Below are 10,281 nucleotides of genomic sequence, written 5' to 3'. Positions count from 1 at the left end.
CTAACCCCAATCACAAAGGCTTTAAATATCAAAGGCAGGATTTGAATCCAAAGTCAGCCTTCTTAGGCACACTAAATTAGTGATCATACTGATTTATTTCTCCCTTTAAGTCCAAACTAAAATCTCACCTTTTACAGAAAGTTTTCAACATCTCTTTTTAATTCCAGTGTCTTCCTATATATATGCTTGCTTTGTATATATCTGTATGTTATCTCCTTCATTCGATTTTAAGCTCCGGGAAAGCAGGGACTGTCTTTTGTCTCTTTGTAGCAAAGGAGCTTGGCACAGAGCCACAGAACGTAGAATTGAATAGCAAATACTTCTTTCTTTTCTTTTCCCTCCCTCCCTCCCTTCCTCCCTTCCTTCCTTCCTACCTTCCTTGGCAATTGGGATTAAGTGATTTGCCCAGGGTCACACAGCTAGGAAGTGTTAAGTGTCTGAGATCACATTTGAACTCAGATCCTCCTGACCTCAGGGCTGGTGCTCTATCCATTTAGCCATTTAGCTGCTCCAAATTTTTTAGCTTAAAGTTGGCTAGACTACCTTTTGTCAGTCAAATAATAGTCCTTTTCCGAATCACCATTCATTCATTCAACTAGCATCAATCAAATTCTGAAAGAAGCAATTCCGATTGTGTTAAAAAGCAGATTTGAGCTCAGTCATTTTCTGGAACGAGTCAATCAAAAGAAAATGTTCCTAGTACTCCAGGAGCACTCCGGAAGCCATATGAAAGATGTTTGTTTCTTTCTGGGGACAGGTGTGGTGGGATATGGATAGAGGGTCCTGTTTTTAGCTCTGGGCAGAAGGGAGAAGGAGAGAAGATAGCTCTCCCGGCACTGGGCAATCCCTACCAAGTAAAGGGCTGAGATCACGTGAAATGAATCAGCAGTTGGGTGGAGCTGAGGACCGGGGGCGGGATTAGAACCGACTGGGCTGGACTGGAACTGGGAGATAAATGCTCTTTGCTGAGCTGACCCAGCTCTGGGAGCTGCGCTTGTGCTTGCTGGAAATTCCTGAGCCCTTCTGTTCTGCCTCGGAGGGACTGTGAGTCTTGGGGAGTGGGAGAGTGTTACACAGAGGGAGGGTGCTCCTGCTACTTGAGATGGCAACCTTAACCCTACCCCACCCCCACCTCCCGGCCTTATCTTCTCGGCTTGAAATACTGGGGCAGGAGCGTATATTTTTTTCTTTTCCTAGTCGTGAAGAACTTAGTTCACTCTGAGGTCCCCGAATTTGGAGAACGAACCTTAGGGCAGCTGTGGGATGCTGGCATTCCGGACGCGGGGACTACAGGGTAGGGTGGGTGGCGCCGGGAGGCCCGAGCGCAGCTGTAGCGTGCAGGGGTATAAAGGTTGTTCTGTTGTGGGAGCAAAACAAGCAGCACAGCCAGGCCTCCCCTCCCCCTCTTCCTCCTCTCTCTTCTTGGTGCGGAGGTATCCTGGGGCCGCTTGCCTGCAGCCTAAAAACCATCCGGGCATCACCCCAACGCTGAAACTGCAGCAGTTCCTAGTGAGCCCCAAATGTGGGGGGAGGGGATTGCCTTCAATAGAGATTTTGGCTGCGGGTGAAAACGAACCTCCTGGCCCAGGCCTCTTTGTGCAGGGTAGCTTGTGCCCTGTCTGCCTGGAGAAGAGTCACTGGGCACGGCGAGGTTGCCAGCTGAGCCCCGGGACTGAGTGCTGGGAGTGGAATAAAAGACTGAAGGGAAGGAGACGGTGGGTAACCAGAGACCGTCCGCAGCCTCCCAAGGTACTATGGGGAGCCCGGAACTGCTAAGAAAGTGAGGCGTCCAGTGCTGGAAATGTTTATTTGGTAGCGAAGGGCACAGGCAAAGGTTATGGGGAACCAATCTTCATGGACCTCACTACCTGAGGGAGAAATGAAAGTTTGACCTTTCTGGAGCCTTGTGTCCTTTCTGATGTAGGAGTTTTAGGAAGCTGGGCATGTCTGGGCTGGAAAGATTACCCTTCCTTGATCGAGGTTCCATTTGGGAAAATCTAGTTTCCTGTGTCTGCTGAGCTCTGAATCGGGCAGAGGTTTCGGGAGTTGCTAATACCATAAGGGCGGGGTGAGGGAAAACTCTTGATTGGTACCTAGAAAGGTTATCCTGTCCCAATAAACTACTAAACCTGTCTGACAGGCACTTATCAAGCCCCTGTTCCTTGGTAGGCACTGAGGAGAGACAGACAAAAGAAACACCCAAAGAGACTGCACTGTTGGAGGAAAGGCTATAAACAATCAGATTAACTATGTACTGGATAATTTGTGGAGGGAGAGAACTAGGCTAATTAGGAACTGAAATTTGAAGGAAGCTATAGATTTTAAGAGGTGGAAGTAGATTAGGAATCCAGGCTTGGCACTTCAAGCAGGGATTAGGAAATAGAGACACTAAATTCTGGGGACGCCAATTTACTGTATTGTTGGGGGAGGAAGGGAATAATGTCTCTAAAGAGATAGGAGATATTTTCTTTTGATCTGACTTTTTCTTGTGCAGCAAGATTATTATATAAATAGGTTTATACATATTGGATTTAACAAATATTTTAACATGTTTAACATATATTGGATTGCTTGCCCTCTAAGGGAGGAGGTGGGGGAAGGAGGAGAAAATCTGGAACACAAGACTACCAAGGGTCAGTGTTGTCAAATTATCTGTGGATATGTTTTGAAAATAAAAATCTAAAAAAAAGAGAGAGAGAGGAGGTAGTAGGGGAAAGGCCCAAAAGACAGGCAAGAGTCAGATTTTTTAAAAGCTTGAAGTACTCATTTATATAAGAGTTTGAAGGAAATACAGAACCACTGAAGATTCTTGAAGGATAGGGTTTTTTTGGTTAGAGTTGTGTGTTAGGAATATTATTGCAGAAGTTAAAATGGGGAAAGAAAAAGCTAGAATCAGAAGGACTAAGTAGAAAGAGAAAGCTGTTGCAAGAGTTTTAAATTTAAGAGGAAATCAACCAATAGTGCTGATTTTGTGCCATTACACAGAAGGAGATTAGACCAGATATGTAGAAATAGAGACCACAAATTTCTGTTAAAGTAAGAGATGATGAATTTTCTTTGTGCTGCATTTTAGGTTGCATTTTGTGTTATGTGTTACTGGGACATCCAGTTAGATTATATTTAAGGACAGAGTATAGGTTTAGATAATAGATTTTGGAGTCATAAGATCAAAGAGCTGGAAGGACTCCAAAATTTATCTAGTTCAATACCACACACACACATGCTTTCGATAAAGTAAACTGAAGCTCCGAGAATGTATATATGAGTTTTTAAAGACCAATTGCGTGGTAATTGTCAGTCATCATCACAAAGATCATTTTATTTACAGGAACTGATAAATCAAGAGTAGATTTTATATCAAAACAGCCCTATGCTATACACCCACATACAGGGGTGGGATGTGAGTAATCTGACATTAAGAGAGAGTAGAAGAAAGGTCTAGAAAGAAATGAAAAATTAGCCACCAGAAACTGAAATCGAAATAAGAAAGATATGTTTGTGTAGATTAGCAGCTGGAATTGCTCTTAGCAGAGCAGAAAGGATGAGCTGCTGCTTCCTTTTTAAAAAATTTATTTAGTGTTTTATTTTCTTGTTACACGTACAATTTGAAAAGCAACTTAACATTTGTTTTTAAAATTTTGAGTTCCAAATTCCTTCCTCCCTTCCCCTCCATTGAAAAGGGAAGCAATTCAATAAAGGTTATATGTGTATAGTCATGTGAAACATTTACATATTAGTCATGCTATGAAAGAAAACATAGAGGAAAAGACCTCCAGAAAAATAGTCCAAAAAAAAGTATGTTTCAGTTTGTATTCAGATGCCGTCAGTTCTTTCTTTGGGGATGGGTAGCATTATTTCTCCATAAGTCCTTCAGAGCTCTTCTGGGATCTTTGTAGGGGTTTTTCCTTTTTCTTTTTCCTGCTCCTCCTCCCCCTTTCAGTGACTTGCCCTGGGTCATTTACTGGGAAGTGTTAAGTGCCTGAGGCCAGATTTAAACTCTGGTCCTCCTGACTTCAGGGCTGGTGCTCTATCCCGCTGGGATTATGGTTAATAGCTGTGTCATCTCAGCTGATCATTTTACCATATTGTTACTTTGTGAATAGTACATTTCACTTTGCATCAGCTCCTGGAAGTCTTTCTAGGTTTTTTCTGAGAGCATCCTGCTCACCATCTCTTAGCACAATAGTATGCATTCCCTCAATTTTCAATTCTTTGCCACCAAAAAAGAGATGCTATATTTTTGTGCAAATAGATCCTTTTCCTTTTTGGTTGGTTGTTTTTGTTTTTTAGTTTCTTGGGGTACAGATCTAGTAGTTTTATTGTTTGATCAAAGGGTATGTGTGATTTTATAGCCCTTTGGGCATAGTTCCAAATTGTTCTATAAAATAGTTGAGTCAGTTCACAACTCCACCAGTAATGAATTAACATCTTATTCTTTCCATAGAAGGGATGAGCTTCTCTCAGGTCCTTTAAACTTTTAAAAATATTAACTTCTGATGTTCCCTGAATTGGAAGAAAGAAAGCTCTGAGTTGGCTGGACTGCATTTCAGGGCTCTGCTCTCTTGGTTCCAGAAAGCCAGGAAGAACTGGATTGGCCACTGTGATTTAGAGGCCACATAATGAGAATAAATTTTCAAGTTCAAATGTATTAGAAAACAGACTGAGTAAGGAAGGTAGATTTAGAGTTGAAGGAGAGACCTCAGAACATCTAGTCCAACATCTCATTTTACAAATGAGCAATGGTGGTCCAGAGAAGTTGTCCCTGGCTAGGTCATCCTGTTCTTTTGACTTAAAACAATGCTCATTTATCTTGCCTATCCTGGTCAGTATTTGCAGCCCTGATACTACAGGACATTACAGAGAAATTACAAGATAGTTGAGAAATTGAAATTTCAGCTGCCCTAAATACAGCATTATATCTGGGTTCTGGACTCACCTGTCGATAATCTTTTACTGGGCCTTGCTTTATCCTTCTGTAAATTGAGGGAGAAGTCTATTACTACTATTATATGATAATGAGACAGCTTCCAAAGAAAAAAGTTTGGATCTACTAAGATATCATCTGCATTGTACCAACGTATTCAGTCTCAATTTGTATTTTTATAAAAGGATTTCACTCTATTGCCCAGAAATCTAAGGGGAATTTTGTCTAGCATAATTATTATCTCATTTTACCTTCAACACACCCTAGTGAGATAGGTGTTGTGATTATCCCCATTTACAGGTAAGAGTGAGGCTGAGAGTTTTATGTCACTTGCCCAAAATTCCACAGTTAATATGTGGCTGAGTCCAGATGGAAAACTTTACTTCCAAGATTAGCACTTTATTCAATGTGCCACCTAGTTACCAGTAGTCTTCAATATATAAATGTTATATAATTATATTGGAATACAATCAGGGCTTTAGGGAATACAAAGGGAAAAGATTTGTCTTAATCTAAGGTTTGGTATCTAAATAGTCTTTTTTCTATCCTAGATATGCCAAAAATGCAGTCATGATACTCCTGAACACAGCCTGTATCACATTTAAAATGCAACTAGGAAATACTTAATAAAATAAATGAAAATATAGTAATGTTATGTGGTTTTCTAAGTCAAATAATGCACCTACAAGGCTCCTCAGGGATGGTTTAAAGATTCTTTTTCTATTTGTGCTTGACCGAACTGATCTATACTGCTATCGGATATTTTATTTAATTGGTATATACCACTGAATCAAACAACTAGCAGTCTCCTTATATATGGGAACCTGACATCTATAGTGGCCACGTGTTATTCTCAATATCTCACATATTCATATCCAGGTCTTGTCATTTCTTTTATTCCTATATCTTTTTTTTTTTTGTCACTACTCTAGTTTAGGTTTTGAATATTTCTCACTTGGATCGTTGAAGTAGTATAATAACTTATTTCCCTTTCCATCCCCACCTGCCTCAGCTCTCCCCATTCTAACCCTTCTCCTAGCTAAGTAACTTCCTAAAACATAGGTCAGACCATGTCATCTCTTTCTTTCTTAGTATACTCTAGGGGTTCTCAGTTGTATCCAGCATTGTTCAGAATCAAACATAAAGCTCTATGGCATTTCCAGCTCTTTATAACTGGGCCATATTTTGCCTTTTTCCTCTCCCATATGTTTTTTAATCCAGTTAAACTCTTCATATCCAACACTCCAACTTTTCCTTTGCATTGACTTCCCAGTGCCCTGGAATTCTCTGCCTCCTCTGTCTTCTCATTGCTTATTTGGATTGCCTAACTTTTAGTAAGCACAGCTTAAAGTAGTTTTTGAGTAAATTGGAATGAAATTTTTGTGCATTCAGAGAGGGTTTAAGAGAAAAATAGGAGGGATTAACCTATGTATAAAAAGCCCTTTAGCTGACTATAGGGCTCCATTTAGTGAGGTGCCCTGCCAGTGGCATCTGACATGTTTGTGGATCTTACCTCTCCTAGGAAGGAAAGTATCAAAAGTGTGAAACATCTTTGGTGTCATACACAGGATATGGAGTAAGGTGGGTTTCAGTTCAGGAGTTTTCTGGTCTGGGGCCTTACCCAGTAAAAATCAGTGTTTACTTTGCAGTGAAAGGATATGACACATAAGTAGATCCCATCAAATAACATACTGTTTTCTGTTTTCTCCCTTGAGTCTCTAGGAACTGAGATGGTTCCAAGATTTCCTGGACACTCTTGGCTCATGGTTATTATTGGCCAAAAGGGGCAGCATAGTTAACCAGACCCAGTTGATTTTAAGTAACCTGCCATGTGCCAGGTGATGGCCTGAAAATGCAGCATTACATTCTACAAGTGTAATAAAAACTGCTGATTATCAGTATGAAATAGTCAGTAATGGCCAGGGAGGGGAATATCAAAGCAAAAGACAATAAGGTAAAGTTACCACTAGAGGAGAGCCATATTTTAGTCATGGAGAACACCTTGAATAAAGAAAGAAGACTGAGTAGGGGGCAGGTCTAGTTTTTCTGTAAAAGTACTCACTCTAAGGTGGTACCAGCGTAAATGCTTGTGGAAACCTGGAGTCTTAGACTGAAGCCAGATTATATAGAATCCTCTATATAAGCCAGACTATAAGAAACTTTTTTTAATCTTAAAGTATGAAGACATGAATGATTTTCCACCAAGAATCATGGATTTCAATCTCTATACAAAGAGGAAATGAAAACCAGAGAAAGTGACCAGTAGAACCCAGTTTTAAGCCTCTGACATCATTTGAGATTTAGTATTCCTTTTAGGCCTGACAGACCTCTGCTGTTTAGGGGGATTATTGATAGCCATGTAATTAGTAAAGGGAAAAAATAAAAACAAAAAGGCTGCTTCAAATATGGAACCACACTAAGATGTGACTGTTTTTGAGGGAAGGAATGTACCCATGCATTTTTTAAAATAGCAGGACTTGGAAAGGCAAATTGTGGTCAAATCCTCAGAAAATAGGAAGGAGAGGTTTTGAGTTAGGTGGATGGTGAGACAGTGAAGATGAGGAACTAAGGAAGTGCTTGGTATCTGTCCAGAAGTCTCCTTTCTTCCTCTATTTGTACTACTAGACTTTAGATGATGCTCATTGCAAATTACTTGTACCCTATTCACATGTATGTGTGGTAGGATGTACCTTTAGCTAATACTATTTTCTTTGGTCCTTTTATTAGAACACTAGGCATATAGTACATCATTCAAGTTTATTTAAAAGTTTGACAAATTTGGCAGCTAGGTGGCGCAGTGAATAGAGCACCAGCCTTGAATTCAGGAGGACCCGAGTTCAAATCTGGTCCCAGACACTTAACACTTCCTAGCTGTGTGACCCTAGGCAAAGTCATTTAACCCCAGCCTCAGGGGGAAATTTTTTTTTTTTTTTTTTTACAAATTTAATATTGATTAAAAGAAAAAAGCTAGTGAGAAAAACCTATTATCTCTCAAGTTGATCTACTCTATTTATAAAATTCTTTCATATCAAGCTTAAATTTTGTCTCTGTAGTTTGTCAATTGTTATTCAATATAGCAATTTAGCAAGTGTGTTAAATACATACTAAGGCAACCACAAAATGAAGCCTCTGCTTCCAGAAATTAATTTATTGTGTGTGCCCCTTACACAGGCACCAAGTGAGTAGTAATTTTCTTCATCGGTGAGAAGTCTTCTTTAAGTGCTCAGGATTGAAGTATTTCATTTTAAAAACTGAATGTAATATAATTTGGAGAGGAAGAAAGTCTTAATGACTAAGGGTAATCAGGAAAAACTTCTACCAGAATGCTTTAGTCCTCATTCTTGGAAAGTAAGGAATAGTTTATAATTTTCTGGGTTATTATATATTTTTCTATTAAATTTTTGATGTCTTTTGGAGGTAACCCTAGGTTCTCAAGGAGTGTTCCACTAGAATGTGCAAAATTGGGCTTGCCAAAGTAGGAAGGCCCAGCTACAGAATGTGTGTACATAGTGTCTGAGGGCAATCCAGCCAAGCATGGAGAGGATTATTAGCAGGTGATGATTTTAGAAGAGTTGCAGAAACTCATGTAACTTTTGCTACTGCCTGTCCTTAAGAGAAGAACCTTCCCCAGTGAAATGAGGCTCCTTGAAATCTTAAGTACCCACTTTTCTCAAGCTCCAAATAAGAAATGAAAGGTAGCATTGGCTTTCTGAACAGGAGATGTGAAGTAATCTGTGTTTTATTCAACCTCCTTATTTACATAGGCTTCCTATGTAATTAGATAAGAGACCTCCTTGGACTGGGTCAGAATGGGGGGGAGAGGAGACAAGGAGAGAAGCTCTAAAAGGACACTGACCTGACTGATAAGGTGGGGTGAGACCCTTGCAACTAGCTGCAGGGAACTTTTCAGGAAGTGCTGTTCAGAAGTTGGGACCCATAGTGCCAATAGAAAGTAGCTACTATATTTGGGCAGGTGCATGACCTTGTGTGGAAGGTAAGATGGGATGGGGTTCAGTCTAAGGGCGAATGAAGGATTAGTGGTTTTCCTCTCATAACACTCTGCCTGATGATGGTAGACATTGATTTTATTTTTTATTTTTTATTTTTTTAGGCCTCTGATATCTCTCAGTGTTTATCCTGATGAAAAATCTGTCCTTAAAGATTTTTACCTTCATAGGGGTAGACTGAGAGAACAGATTTAAATGGAGAATCTTTAGATCCAGAGTTCAGATGCTTTGCAGAAGACCTCTAAAAGTGTGTTTGTGTATGTATGTGTCCCTACTCATTCATACACTATTTACAGGTTCTCTTTCTTCCATGTAACATCCCTGAGGATGAGAACTATTCTGTTTGTATTTATAGCACTTAGCACAGTCATTGGCAAATACTATGCACTTAAAAGCTTGCAAGTTCTCCTCAAATAGAAAAAGTGATAATACTTGCACTACCTGCATCTTAGTGTTGTGAAGTAGATCCTGATGACTGGCATCTTCTTTTCAGCATAGCTCATGACACAGTGATTGCCTTTTCCTCAGAACTGCAATTTCATTGGAATGAGAATTCATTCAAGTAACATCTTCTAAAGTGAGTCAGAACCTGCTCTGCAACTTGATCTTAAGATATTCTTTGGTTATATAGTGTCACAGGCAAGATTTGGATGCCCATCTTCTAACTAGAGTCCCTTGTCTCTCAAATCCATAAATGAATGGGAATATAGTCTAGAGCCAGAATGGTAAGGGAAACCAAGGCAAAACATCAGACTCGCATATATTAGTAAAGGGATGGGGGTCTGTTGAGAATATTTCTTCTGCATTCAAGACAGAAGCTTTTTTCTTGGTATGACAAAAAGTGTATCAGATTTTGGCAGTAGAAGATAGACTTGAATCCTGCCCCTGGTCCATTTCTCTCAGTCAATTGGAAATTCCCTTGCAAAAAGATCATAAAATGAAGCTAATAAAACTTACATTTACCTTACAAGGTTTTGAAGATCAAATGAAATAATAGATATAAAATGCTTCATTATAATAGTAGTAGCCAATTTTTATTTGATGTTTAAGGACTTTGAAGCATTTCTTAAATTCTCCTTTTATCCTTTCAGTAATGTGAGGTAGGTGGATATTTATAGGTATCTCATTATTCACATCTTACAAATAAATCGAGGCTCAAAAAGACTTCAGGATCACACAGCTAGAAAATGACTGTTAGTTCCTAATCTATTTGACTGATTCTTTAGCAATTAATTACTTGCTTAGGTTCATCTTATTTCCAAAAATAATCAGACTCAAGGCATTGAGATGTGGAAAGGGATCTGACTATAGAGAGTAAAAAATATAGATTCAAGTCCTGCTGCTGATTTA

The 10,281-nt window shown here is 39.5% G+C and overlaps 1 protein-coding gene across 1 annotated transcript in view; it reads left to right on the top strand.

Annotated features, from left to right (window-relative positions):
• Nucleotides 1-875: 875 nt before the first annotated feature.
• CTSB (cathepsin B) overlaps nucleotides 876-10,281 on the top strand; it is a 30,320-nt gene continuing 20,914 nt past the window's right edge. The window contains exon 1 of the mRNA XM_074287937.1: nucleotides 876-1,044. The gene's annotated coding sequence lies outside the window, so the exon portion shown is untranslated. The remainder of the gene's footprint in view (nucleotides 1,045-10,281) is intronic.

This window comes from Sminthopsis crassicaudata, chromosome 2 (assembly GCF_048593235.1).
Source record: "Sminthopsis crassicaudata isolate SCR6 chromosome 2, ASM4859323v1, whole genome shotgun sequence".
Classification (NCBI taxonomy): domain Eukaryota; kingdom Metazoa; phylum Chordata; class Mammalia; order Dasyuromorphia; family Dasyuridae; genus Sminthopsis; species Sminthopsis crassicaudata.
This window is presented reverse-complemented; position numbering and strand designations above follow the sequence as displayed.